Source organism: Triturus cristatus, chromosome 8 (assembly GCF_964204655.1).
Source record: "Triturus cristatus chromosome 8, aTriCri1.1, whole genome shotgun sequence".
In the NCBI taxonomy this organism is placed as follows: Eukaryota; Metazoa; Chordata; class Amphibia; order Caudata; family Salamandridae; genus Triturus; species Triturus cristatus.
Genome location: NC_140591.1, coordinates 294,226,761 through 294,240,520, shown reverse-complemented (window position 1 = coordinate 294,240,520; position 13,760 = coordinate 294,226,761). Strand labels below are relative to the sequence as shown.

Sequence of the window (13,760 nt, the reverse complement as noted above, 5' to 3'; positions counted from 1 at the left end):
AATGTGGTGGGGGGGGGGGGGGGGGGAAGGCTGCAGGCCTCTGCAGTGTTCCACTCCTCGTGGTGAATTAGGGCCCACTGCCCCTATGGAGCCCAAAACCGCACTAACACTTGGAGAGGGGGGGGCCGCAGGGGACCGGAGAGCCCAGAACAGCCCTCAGGGGGCAGGGGGGCGCCATTTCCACCGCACCGTCCAGCGCCCAGGGAGGAGAGCGGGGGCCCCGCAATGTCCACCAGGGTCACCAATCAATATTAGGGCTGCAGCCGTACGTGTCCCTCAGGCCCATGTCCTGGGCTTAGTACACTGTGGGTGAAGTTGTATGGTGATGTCAGGTCCACTCCCGGTGTCAGATGAGGGGGAAAAAGATGCAGATTTTCCTAGGGGGTGCTGCCTCCGCCACGGCAATCCTCCGGTCCCCGGATGCACAAGCGAGGAGGGGAGGTCTGGTCACCAACAGCTGGCAGCCCGCAGTCGCCAGCAGGTTTCACGGAGGCAGTGTATTTTTGCCCTCCGGGCAGATCGCCATCCAGGCCGCAGCGAGTGATCACAGCTTCATCCAGGACGCTTAGGCAAAGCCGCTGCTTCAAGCCCCACCCCACTTGCCTTAGGCCTGCTCTCGCTGGGACCAGTCCGAATCACAGGATGCTCTTCAAGAGTGCTCCTCGTCACATTTTTCGGTCCCACTGCAAATGCTTCGCGTTCTGCCACTGTACTATAGCCCCACTTGATATCAAGGCTGCTGGAGTTGGAGGATATTTGCTGGCTTAGGCGTACCGGGCCCGGAGCTCGTCACTTATGCGACCTCCATCTTGGAGCTGCAAGCCACGCCACCGAATGTCACACATCATACCCTATTAAATATTGAAGCCAAACTACTCGCTAAAGCCCTTTCAAACCGCATTCTACCGTATATAATCGATCTGCTACATCCAGACCAGGCTGGCTTCATGACCCGCCGTGCCACGCGTCATAATATTCGCATCGCTAATAACGCTATAGCAGCAATAGATCGCCTAGAAGGCCCTGCTGCTTTACTACTGGCAGACATAGACAGAGCCTTTGATTCACTTAGCTGGATATTTCTTTTTGCTCTCCTGTGACGACTAAACATTGGCCCCAGATTTTTATCATACATAAAACTATTAAACACAGATCTTAGACCTCGGTGCGTGTGGCGGGCTCGGGCCCCCTAAATTTCCTATTGGGAAAGGTACCCATCAGGGATGTCCCCTGTCGCCATACTTGTTCGCGTTATCAATGAAGCTTCTGGCGGTATGGGTTGGGATTGATGCCCTAGTCAAGGGATTTGAATGGTCGAGGGAGGTCTCGGACCGCAAAGCATTGTTTTTTGGTTTTTTAAAATAATTTTTATTGTCAAAAAGAAGTAGAGTCATACAATCAAAAAATTAAGAGAGCCAAACAAAGTATAAAAACAAAAGCAAAGTATAATACAAACAAAAGCGATAGGAGCTCTCCTGGGGCATTTTTATATCCATATATCCCTATTGCAATCAGCAGGCTTTAACCAAATGTTTTACGACTCTTCTAAACAGCCCCATATGGCCCTGTACTTTCGTAGAGCTTGAATACCCCTTGCTTTGGCCAACGCTTTTTCCCTCTGGCCAGTTTCTTTAAGGATTAACCACCATTCCATTTCCGTAGGGGATTTCGGAGAGATCCAGGCACTAGCTATCGCCAACAGAGCAGCAACCAGTATAATTGTCAGTATAGGCCTATTCCGACCACAGTCTTCCTTGTACCCTAACATCTTTTCAGATGTTGAAAGCGTGATGTCCCCACCAAGTCTATAGCTAATTGCTACTAATATCTTATCCCAGAACAACTTTAAGGCAGAACACATAACAAACATATGAACAATGCCAGCCGCAATTAACCCACAATTAGGGAAGTTCTGACGTGTCCCTCCATGAATCCCCCCCCATCCAGCCCGACTAGCAATCCTTTCCGGTGTATAGTAGAGTAAACAAAGTGTCAGAAATTGCTGCAGGCGTAAGTTTACAGAATGTACAGATCGGGCAATCATATCCAAAGCAATCTTCATATTCTCAATAGTAATATTTTCTCCCAGAATCTCACTCCACTTAATCGCCAATTTCTCGCATCCCTCTGCTCTGGCAAATAATTTGATACGCCTTACTGATGGTGGCCTGCCGGTTCTGAGCGTACATGCACTCCCACATATCTGACCCGGTAACAGTCCGGACTGCTAAATTTCTAACAAAATAGTCCCTAATCTGTAAATATTTAAAAAACAGCCTTTGAGGGATATCAAATATCAGCTGGAGATACTCAAGTGTCTTAAAGTCATTACAGTCATATAGTTGTCCCAAGGAATGCACCCCATACCTAGCCCACTGGCAAGCCGTACCGTCCTGAAAAATTCCGGGCAACAATGGATTGCCCCAAAGAGGGAGCCTGCTATGTACGAGAGATAGAGAAAATCTAATTTGACTGCCCTGCCATATGTGTACACAGTCTCTAATAGTCTTAAATTGTACACGTTTAAAATAATTGGGGTCATTAATTCGATATAAAAACATCTGGCTCTCCCCCCCAAGAACCAACCAATGCCAAAAGTCCGTTTGCTCAGGGTTCATAAGACTACGTAGGCACCCAACAAAAGCAGCCCAAAAAATAAGTTTAAAATCTGGGAGATCCAAGCCACCTTGATTATAAGGGAGCTTCATCAATCCAATAGCGCATCTTGACTTTTTATAGCCCCAGATGAAGCTGCTCAAGACCCCATCTAGCTTCTTAAAAAAACCATTAGGAATTCGGAGTGGGATGAACCTAACGAGATAAAGAAACTTGGGAAGTATCTTCATTTTTATAACATTGCATCTACCTAAGATGCTAAGTGGAAGCTTGTGCCACACCTTCAGTTGTTTAGTAACTGTAGTTAGTAAAGAGACATCATTTAGTGAATGTATAAGCTCAATTTTAAACAAAATCTGTACCCCGAGGTATGTAACCCTTGGACAGGCCCCTTCAATCGGAACTTCCGACTGGAAATTAAGCAGAACTTAAGTTTTATTGCTATTCAGCTTGTAGCCGGAGAAGCATCCAAACCGCTTAGCCTCTCTGTTGATATTTTCTCTAGCCTCCTTTGGCTTCTCCGTAAAAATAGCTCTATCATCGGCATATGCCATAAGTTTGAGGGGGCGCTGTTCGATATTCAACGGGCATATCAGATTGTTAGCCAACAGTGCACGAATAAATGGCTCTATATAAAGAGCAAATAAAAGAGGAGAGGGAGAGCAACCCTGCCGCGTACCGCACCGAATAGAAAGGGGGGTAGTTTGAACATTTGAATACTGTAGCCTAGCCAACGGATTTTGATACATAGCCTCAACCAATTTCCGGAAGTTTGCCTTGACCCCAAATGCAGTGAGTGTTGCCCAGAGATACTCGCAGGCCACCTGGTCGAATGCCTTTTGTGCATCCAATAAGACCATACCTAGTTCAGTTTTAAACTTCCCCCAATATCTTAGCAAACACCTTTGCATCTGCATTGATTAAAGAAATTGGGCGGTACGAAGCTCGTCCCTCTGGATCTTTAAAAAAAAAAAAAGATGTTAGCCATATTCCATGAACCTGGAACTCGTCCTGTGATCCCTACTTAAGAAATTACATCCCGCAGCACCGGGGCCAGGAGGCTTTTGCAACACTTATAGAGCTCTGCCGGGAGGGAGTCATCCCCTGCCACCTTCCCTAATGATAGCCCCCCTATTGCCTCCAGAACTTCCTCCACTGTAATCTCCTGCTCTAATAGCAGAGAATCTTCTTCTGTCAGAGTCGGCAAATTACTCCCTTGTAAGTAGCAATGCATATCGGTTAAGTCTTGTGCTGGATCTGGGGAATACAATTGTTGATAGAAAATAGAATATTGATTAGCTATCTCCTGGGGGCATCTAAAAGAAATGCCACCCTCACCCTTTATAGCCTTAATCTTGGTTTTAAGGCGGGTATCCATAAGTTGATGAGCTGAAACTTTCCCGATCCTATCCCCATATTCATATTGTAGTGTCTTATATTTGATAAAACACGCTGCTACTTTTTCCTTTAAAACCCTGTTAATCACTGCCTTCTGCTCCAGAGGAGAAACATACAGAAGATCCTGGTCTGGCTTTTGCAGACGAATGGCCTCGGCATGTTGAAGTTCGCAACTGATAAGCTTTTGATAAGCATCTTTAATTTGTCTCTCCAGTTCCCTTTTCTGTTGGTGGACAAACTGCTGAGTGTCTCCCCTAATAAATGCTTTCATAGCATCCCATACAACCCAGAGCGGGGCAGACCCTATATTATCTGTAAGATATTCTGAAATTTATTAGGACCTTAAAGTATTGTATGCTGATGATGTACTGTTTTTTCTTACAGACCCCAATAGGACAGGCATGAGACTGCTAGGAATCATGCAGGTATTTGGGGAGATATCCGGCTTATATATGAATGCCCACCAGCCGATCTTATGGCCGCTGCGGGGAGCGAGTGAGCTGGGCGCATGGTCTAAGGACGTGACGGTAGTCACAGCGGGGCTAAAATATCTGGATGTGTTTCTATCGACTTCCCAGATCACATTGTGGGAAAGAAATCTGGCTACACTAACAACACAAGTGAAGGAAGAGGTACGGTCTTGTTCGCATCTGCCCCTGTCCTTATTCTGAAGATCCGCCATCTTTCAGATGGTATCTCTCCCTTGCCTCCTCTATGAAATGCCGAATCATCCCTACCCGATATCGTCCACCTGGTTTCGACACATAAATGCGATGTTGGGTCAATTTATGTAGGCAAGTGTCAGTAACGGAAGGAAACTGACAAATTATTGCTGACCGTGAACGCCGTGATTTTATTTAAAAATTTGCATTGTTTTACAACCTCTTACACTGCTGTACCGCGCCCTCTCGTTGTCACGAGGGTAGGTAATAGCGCATGCTACTTCTTTTATCTTTGGATGTTTATTTTTAGATGTCACTATATGTGATATTGACTAAACGCGGTCTCGCCCACTTACTTGCACCTTAAAATTTTGAAACACATCTCGCTACTTAGCGAGACAAACAAGGGACTACATCAGGCTAGGGCCAGCTACTGAGCGTCATTTTGGTTAGCGCTCTAGTGGCTGGAGCTATTTAAGCAGGGGGGATGCAAGCGCACAGTGCGCGCGCAGCTGGTGCGCCAGAGGCAAGCCCGTCTGTGCCCGTCCGCGCCAGTCCATCGCCAGGAGCCAGGACCACTGGTCGTTTTCAGTCAGTCACGTTAAAGGCCCTCAGCCTACACTACAGCTATATGTGCGACCAACTACTAAATATTAAGCCTGCCCCTTGCAAGCTGTTTATTCACTCGCATTGCCTATTTGACGGCCCATTTTCATGTCTGGCCTGCAGATTTCAGAGCACTGTATACTCCTGCCCTCCATCGATCTCTTCAGAACAGTCTCACTTTAGTGAATCTTCTGATTCACTTAATAACATCCCTCATGATTCGGATCAAACAACACTAAATGAAATTGTTTCCTGGCCAATGTTAGGTCTCTTCCTAAGCATGCCGTCAATATATGGGACCTCTTAACTGACCTAAATCCTGGGATAGGGTTTATCACTGAAACCTGGATAAAACCCTCATCCATCCCAGCCATTACTATGGCCATTCCTGAGGGTTATCGCATTTTGAGACTTGACAGGATAGGCCGAGCTGGTGGTGGTATAGCCTTAATCTACAAAGATGCTATATCCATTACGATCCTTGACCAAGTGTGTACAGAGGCATTTGAATGCCTCATATTTAGAATAGACCTTCTCTCACAATGCAGTTGGAAAGGAGCTCTGGTGTACAGGCCCCCTGGCCCGATATTGGACTTCACTAGCCAATTACAAGATTTTATCTCTCCACGTGTAATTGCTACTCGCAATTTTCTTCTGTTAGGAGATTTTAACATCCATAGTGAAGATGCACATGACCAGGATGCCATGCTATGCTTGCAAGATCTGGCCACTTCTGGACTTGTAAGAATTAACTTTGCTCCCACTCATGTAGCTGGTCACACTTTAGATCTTATTCTAACTAACTCCCAGGACATTGAATGTGGTGACACCAATCCGCTTACTTGGACAGATCATTCCTTGATCAATTTCCAACTTACTAGTCCTATTATTATCTCTGCCACGCCAATAATTTCTGCAAACCGCTGGTATAGACCTTGGCATAAACTGACACCTGATCACTTTCTCTCCCCGTTTCTTTCTTGGGGTATGGATACCGTATCCTATAATGTTGAACAACAACTTCTCCATTTCAATTCAGTCATTTCTAACGTCCTTGACAAGGCAGCTCCTATGAAGCTTCTAACCCACCCTTTGAAAACCACTCCTACGGATTGGTACTCCCCTGTTTTGCGAGATGAAAAGAGCTCATGTAAACAGCTAGAGCGTACATGGCGACTTTCTAATAATGAGCAAAACAAAGTTAGCTACAAGATCGCCGTGACCATATATCATAAAAATATTAAAAAGGCCCGCAAATCTCACATTGCATCTTTACTAGATCAAGCTGGAAATAACTCCAGGATGCTTTTCCAAATTTTGAAATCTTTTACCAGCCCGAAAGCTTGTGAGACCATTGACACTTCTTCGCAATCTTTGTGTGATAAAATTTCTTCTTTCTTCACTCAGAAAGTTGAAAATATTTACCAGAAAATCATCTTGGCAAATTCTTCTTCCTCCCTTCCTATAGCAGACTATTCTAACCATATGAATATACACTCTCAACTACACACTTTCCCCTCTGTTGCTGTTACAGAAGTTATACCCCTTCTTAAATGTACCAAATCAAGTTCCCCTCTTGATATTATTCCCGCTAAAGTATCCTCTAAATTTTTGGCCCAACTTGCATTACCCATTTGTACCATTCTTAATAGCTCTTTGAGCTCTGGTAGTCTCCCGTCGGAATGGAAACATGCTCAAATCATTCCTATCCGTAAAATCCTCAAAATTCATACTTCTGAGCTGACCAACTACCGTCCCATTTCCTTGCTTCCCTTACAGAGCAAGCTTATAGAAAGACATATCAATAAACATCTATCTGCGTTTGTTGAATCCACCCACTCCCTTGATGTTTCTAAATCGGGCTTTCGGGCCAAACAAAGCACGGAGACTGCCTTAGTGGAGGTGACTGTTAACATCAGGATGGCACTGGACAATGGTCAGGCAGCACTTTTGGTGCTGCTTGACCTTTCAGCAGCATTTGACACTATTTCCCACCAGATTCTATTGGAGAGGCTACAAGATTTGGGTGTTCAGGGACTCGCTTTGAAATGGTTGACTGATTTCTTAATGGATAGAACTCAGACAGTCACCCTGGGCCCTTTTAAGTCTGCCCCTTCCCGGGTTACCAAGGGGGTCCCTCAGGGCTCGTGTTTGAGCCCGACTCTTTTTAATATCTATGTGACCCCTTTGGCGAAACTTATGAGGAGTTTGGGCTTTAATACCATTTCTTATGCAGCTGATACCCAAATCCTCCTTACTTTTGACAAAAATAGATCTGACATCCAGCATATCTTCTCCAAGGGCATGATGGTTATTGCCTCTTGGATGCAAAGTAATTTCCTCCAATTAAACTCTGAAAAATCTGAGATTATGCTGTTTGGAGGTGCCGCCATTTGTTGGTCACCTACTTGGCCTGAGGAGTTGGGTATAGCCCCTACACCTAAAGAAGTGATCAAAAATCTTGGTGTTAAAATCGATCAAAAGCTCACTCTAGATGCCCATGTCAACTCTACGACTGGCACCTCCTACTGCGTTTTGGGTCTACTCAGGAGAATTTTTCCTTTACTTCCTCCTGCGACTAGAAAAACGTTGATGCAGGCTTTGATCATGAGTAGAATAGATTATTGTAATGCCCTGCTTCTTTCGACCAATGAAGCTTACTTAAACAAACTGCAGGTTGTGCAGAACCGCCTAGTTGCGGGAGCCCCGCTCAGGACTCCCTCTGTGCCCCTTTTGAAAAAGCTCCACAGGCTTCCAGTAAGGAAAAGAGTGAAATTTAAGATAGGCTGTATTGTTTTCAAGGCCTTAAACGGTCTCGGCCCGTCCTATCTCTCTAGCAAAATAACCAATTACACTCCTCTACGCTCTCTTAGGTCAGGATCTAAACGCTTACTCTCTATCCCCGGAATTAAAAAATTGCGTAGCGGCGGCAAATCTTTTTCATATCTGGCCCCGGTTCTCTGGAATGAATTACCACAACATCTCCGTGATTGTATGACCATCTCTCATTTAAAAAAACTCCTTAAAACCTATCTCTTCTAATCAGCCTGCCGATGCAGTAGGGCCGTTACAAGCGCAGAGATACCCCTCGGGGTGATTCAGCGCTATACAAAATCATAAATCAAATCAAATCACCTGGGTGGCCCTGAGAACATGTTTTCAATCCACATACTGTGGAGGAATAGCAACTGCTGACATCCAATCATATCATGCAGTGTCCCATCTCTTAGTATTAAACGAGTGGTGGTATGGGGAAAGACGGACCCGGCACACACAGTGGAACGCTGGTTGATGGGTGACTCAACTCTTCATACGTACCAACAAACAGCGCCAGTGCTCCAAACCCTGCAGTCAGCAACGAGGGTGGTGTTCAGGGTGTGAGAAGTTGGCCTGGTATATGCTGTCCACTAGGTATAGTAGACACCTTGTATCAGTCCAAACAACCCGTATTGATGATAGGTTTAAAGACAACCTTAACTGAAAGCTATCCTAGTGGCAGTCCTAGTGGTAGCTATGGAGAGCAGCCTCCAGGCTAAGTCTTGAAGGAGTGTAAAGCAGCTTGGTTTACCAGATTATAACCTCTTGAATTACTAAATGAAAGGAGAACCACACAAGGGTACATATAAAATATATGTATTTATCTCTACACACTCACTACTAATCTCTTTATGAGATTAGAGTCCAAGATACACAATAATACAGTTCTAAAACAGTAAATAGCACAATATTCAATGGGCCCTAGGGCCGGACCAAACCATATATTAAGAAAGTGGTATAACAACCACAACTTGACTAGACACAGTGCCTAGAGCAAGTAGAATCGCTGGGACCCCAATGAACCACCCAAAGTAGTGACACAGGAGACCCACGGGGGACGCGTGCAGTGTGAGAACACAGGCGCGAGCCCCGTACAATTCTATAGGAAAGTCGCGGTTGGAATTTTAAATGTTAAAAACACTTAGGAGAGGACTTTGAGCAAACACCTTTAGACTTAGAGGGTTCTAGTGTCAGCACCCACGGGAGCACCAGAGTACTCAAGTTACCTCACCCAGGGAAGCCATAGGTCTCAAATGGTGTCGGGAATCATTGTTGATTTCAATGGCGATCTGCTGCAAAGTGCTGCTGCCGGGAAGGAGAAAAGTGTCCGGTGTGATCCAAGCCTGGATCGAAGATCAGAAGAATCTGAAAGCAGAGGGGACAGAGTCTGGGTCACTTGCCAGTGACCAGGGGCACGATAGATGAATGCCCACCAATGTCGGGTGATTCAGGTGCGAAGAGGTGAAGCTTGACTCTACAGCCATGAGGATCAGGAGGCGTCGACAACGACAAGGCGCTGGATTCGAGCTGTCCCACGAAGGATGTTGAGTGCTGCGGTGTCGGTGCTCGGATTGAAAACAACAAGCCTTGGCAACAGCACCCCACGCAGGATGAGAAAAGATGCTTTGGTGCGGACCAGCAAGGTCCTGGGGACTCCCCAAGCGATGGAGAGTCAGGGCACGCCTGGAGCAACCAGGTAAGCCCAATTAGAAGTAAAGTCGCATTCACAGGGACCCACCAGTCGACGGACTAGGGAACGCGAAGGGACCTCGAGAGAAAACACAAAGGGTCAGCTCACGGAACACTTGTGGAGTGTAGGTGGGCAATCTTCGGTGCAAATGCTGCTTGGGGTCAGGGCTAAAAGTAACCCAAAGCTCAGCTGCAGGAGTCGTTTGGAAAGCTGATGCTTCTGCAAAGTGACGCGGTGTCCAGGGGGTCGGTTTGCACGGTCGCCACGAGGGATACGGGTCTCAGACTTGCTGTGGGCACTGATCGACCTCTAAGACCACGGAAACCCACCTCCTGTGTTGCAAAATTCTTCAGAGTCCGGCGGGGGCTTCGGAGATGCAAACCGGTCAGATGCGTCTTTGGTGCCTGCCTTGCAGGGGAGTAACTCCTTTACTACAAGGGAGATTCTTCAGTCATTTAGTTCAATGTAGATCGTCGAAGTTCCAGGATTCAGTATCAGAGTTTCGTCCAGATGTAATTTAATGTCCTGTAGCCAGGGATTCCTATCTTATACCCAAGGAAGGGGTGGGACAAACTCTAGGGACCCACCTATGGGAGGGTCAGGAGAGAGGGGTGGCTACACCCATTTCCTTTGTCCAGTTTGCCGCCAGAGCAGGGGCTGGTAGCCCCTGCAACCAGTTTGAGCTGGACTATGCACAGGGACACCAAATGTGCCCCCAGTGCTGAGCTTCAAATAAAACTTGGAGTGCACCCACCCAGCCCCAATACACTAACACCTGTCTGGGAGGTGGTGCCACCTCCCTGTGACAGGAAACCTATTGTCCAGGCCTCCCCTGCCAGAGTTTCGTCCAGCAGCAGGAGGACAGACTCGTGTCTGTGGCTGGCAGCATCCATTCTGTGATGTCAGGGCTCTGTTAGCTGGTACCGGGTATACCGGTGCTGTCATGTCTCTCCCTCTAGAAGGGTGGGATCATACTCCCACACCAGTTCCTGGTGTGGGGGTATGATTCCAAGGTGTTTGACACCAAACATGACATGTTTCCGTGCAGCCTTTCCAAAGTTAGCATTTACCGTTTGATCATAATGCACTTAAGAGTATATGGTTTGGCTGCATCACAAACAACCCCGGAATAAAGGTTCTGAAAGCTGCAGAGGGGCTCTGCTCATGCATGGGCACCCTCTCACATGAAACCCAGCACCCTGCCTTCAGGATTGTTAAGGCCTGCCATAGACTCAGTAAGGGGTACATGCACCACCTTACCCAGGCTGCAGTAGTGTGGAAATATGGATTTTTATGATCAGTTATGTCCCCTATCTTGGACCCCAACGGTTTCATGTATAAATCACAAGTACATGTATGTTCCCTCCAGTTCCAGTTATGAAGACGCAAACACATGTGCGTCCACCGTCAACATGTCCTCTTTCAGATCCGCCATGAATGGGCCGGATATTCTATTCCTAAGTATGAAAGGCCACCGGCTTTATATGGTTCATTTATCCCATTTTACAGTCCAGGCGAGTAGGCCCTGATTCTGCCATTAAGCCTTTTCCTGCCTTCTGCCTCTGAAAGCTCCAGTCTGAGCTCGCATCTGTATCCATGAACTTTGTCCTACTCCCTGCGCGGCTAACGGTGCCTGACTCGGCCTGTCTGCTTGCCAAAAACTGTATTTCACCTTCGAGATTATCTGCTCCGCTCCCCATCCAATGCATTCCTGTCTAGTAGTTTAAATAAACATTCTTCCAGCTACCGAGCAAAAGGCCCGGCTTCTCTGTCTTTATGCAAGTAATTCATAGCCCTGTTACTATGGAAGATTTCTGCCCTTGCATCTAGTGTAGACACTTAGACGCTTGTACACGCACTCACAGTCAGTATAGAATAGATTTTATTCGAGAGACCTTTCCTTTTGGATAACGTAGTTCTTTAAACATAGGATGTTAGATATGATTTGGGATTAGGTTGATTTGACCCCCAGACTTCTGTCTCTACATGTAGAGCTAAATGTCAAGTCACCTTCACCCCCTAGTTGCACGTCAATCACACGTCATGCTGCTGCGCGCGCATCTCTGCCAAGTATTTCTGCTGACATTGCGAAATTCTTTCATGGAACCACCCATTTATGACATCATACCTGATGACGTTCTTTAGTTACGCCTCGTTACACCCATTATTAGTTACGCATGTATGTTTTTATCTTGGTTATCAACTGTTACGCCTCTTGCATCTGTTTCCACTATAATGCCTCTGTATAAAAATGATTACCTGTCAATAAAGTATGTCCTTCACTTCCTGAACCTTCGTGGTGATGGAATATGGAGTCCATCAATTCGAATTGATTTTGGAATAAAGCCCGTTCCGAACCTCTAATACCACGGATTCTGCCTCTTATTTTACTGAGCTATTATTATAGATTTTCTGCATCAAATTAAGTACCGGTAATTAAATTATTTACCACATATATGGCGCCCGAATAGGGACACTTTCTCATCTCACGCGCCGGAGGTGCGTTGCAGGCCCGGTCTCCTGCCACAGCTGGACGGACAACAACGCGTACCCACAGGATTTCCTGTATCTCCCTCCTGCCGAGCGGGGGTAACTGAGGCTGCGATCAACACCCAGACGAGGCGGTGAGAAGTGCGAAGTATCCCGACCAGAGCCTAGCTGAGAGAACAAGATCCGAGGTATACAGAGGCCCACCAGTTTCCGAGGTTCCGAAGTTTCGAGTCGAGTCCAGTCCGGTTCAAGTCCAGTTCAGTTCAGTTCCGAGGCCTTCCGTTCCGAGCTACCCGGTGAGTACCATTGTCGGGGAGGCGTTCTGACGTGCACATAGGTTGTGCCGGTCAAGACGGGTTTGGGTACACAAATCCGGTCTGCACTGTTTCAGCAGTGTATCTGTACTGTTCAGCAGTATATCTAGTATGTCTAGTATATAATTCAGAATTACCTAGTTAGCGCCGAGTATTATGCTTAGTGACTAGTTCCCTAAATGGCCATCATTGTTGTTCATTAAATGTTAAATGTTAAATGTTTTAAATACGTTCTGCATATTGTGGTGTGAATGACTGTTCATTATTGTGTTTTGTTGTATTAAACGTGTTCAAAATTAGGTATCAGATCAATTCTCAATATGCCGCTCTTTTCGAAATTAAGACAAATCAAAACTAGAAAAGGGGTACTCGAAGAAGCTGTTTCCATTCCTCCTAGGGACACTCCAGGGTACCTCATGTATCATAAACATGGCCTAGACGCCATATTATTTCTTGATTTATGGGTAGACTACACCAAGGAATTACCCGAAAGTCAGAGGTGGCCCGCAGCTGGGACCTGGGATGCAGATTGCATCATGAAAGTAGAGGAGGAATTATGGAAAAGGAAAGCTAGACAGTCACAGAAAGATGCCATTGAATTATGGCGTAAAGAATCATATAGACGTACAGAAAAAGCGCTCAGACAGGAAGAGAAAAGTAAGGAGAATTCAAATAAAGTCCGAGAAAATGTATTAATTGAAGAAGGTACTCGAGTAAAATCAGAACAAGTAGACAGACAAAGAAATGCCCTTATGAATAGTATGTATCCTCTTCTGGCCGAAGGGTTACCTAAGGCTACTCCGGAGATACCAAAAGACTTGCCACCCCCATTGTTTCCGATAAAAGCACATCCCAAAGGGCATCCCAGAACCGCAGAAGATGTTTTCCTTTCCTCTTATTTAGACGACGCAGCTCCCGAGTATGCTAATACTGCACCTCATAGACCGCCTGCCGAGGGGGTTCAACGCCAAGACCCTCTTCCGTCTGTACCTCCGCAACAACAAACTCCGACACAAGTTCCGGCAAGCACATCTGTTTCTACAGCTGTATCCACACCTATGGTTGCTATATCACGTTCAACGAATCCTTTCACATCTAGCACCCCAGGTGGTGCTACAGGAGGTACATCAAACATTTTTTCCACGCCACCCAGAGTAAATAAACTTT

The 13,760-nt window shown here is 46.2% G+C and overlaps 1 protein-coding gene across 8 annotated transcripts in view; it reads right to left on the bottom strand.

The window, feature by feature from the left end:
• Nucleotides 1–13,760, bottom strand: part of PARP4 (poly(ADP-ribose) polymerase family member 4) — a 2,159,601-nt gene that overhangs the window by 1,610,769 nt on the left and 535,072 nt on the right. The window lies entirely within an intron of this gene.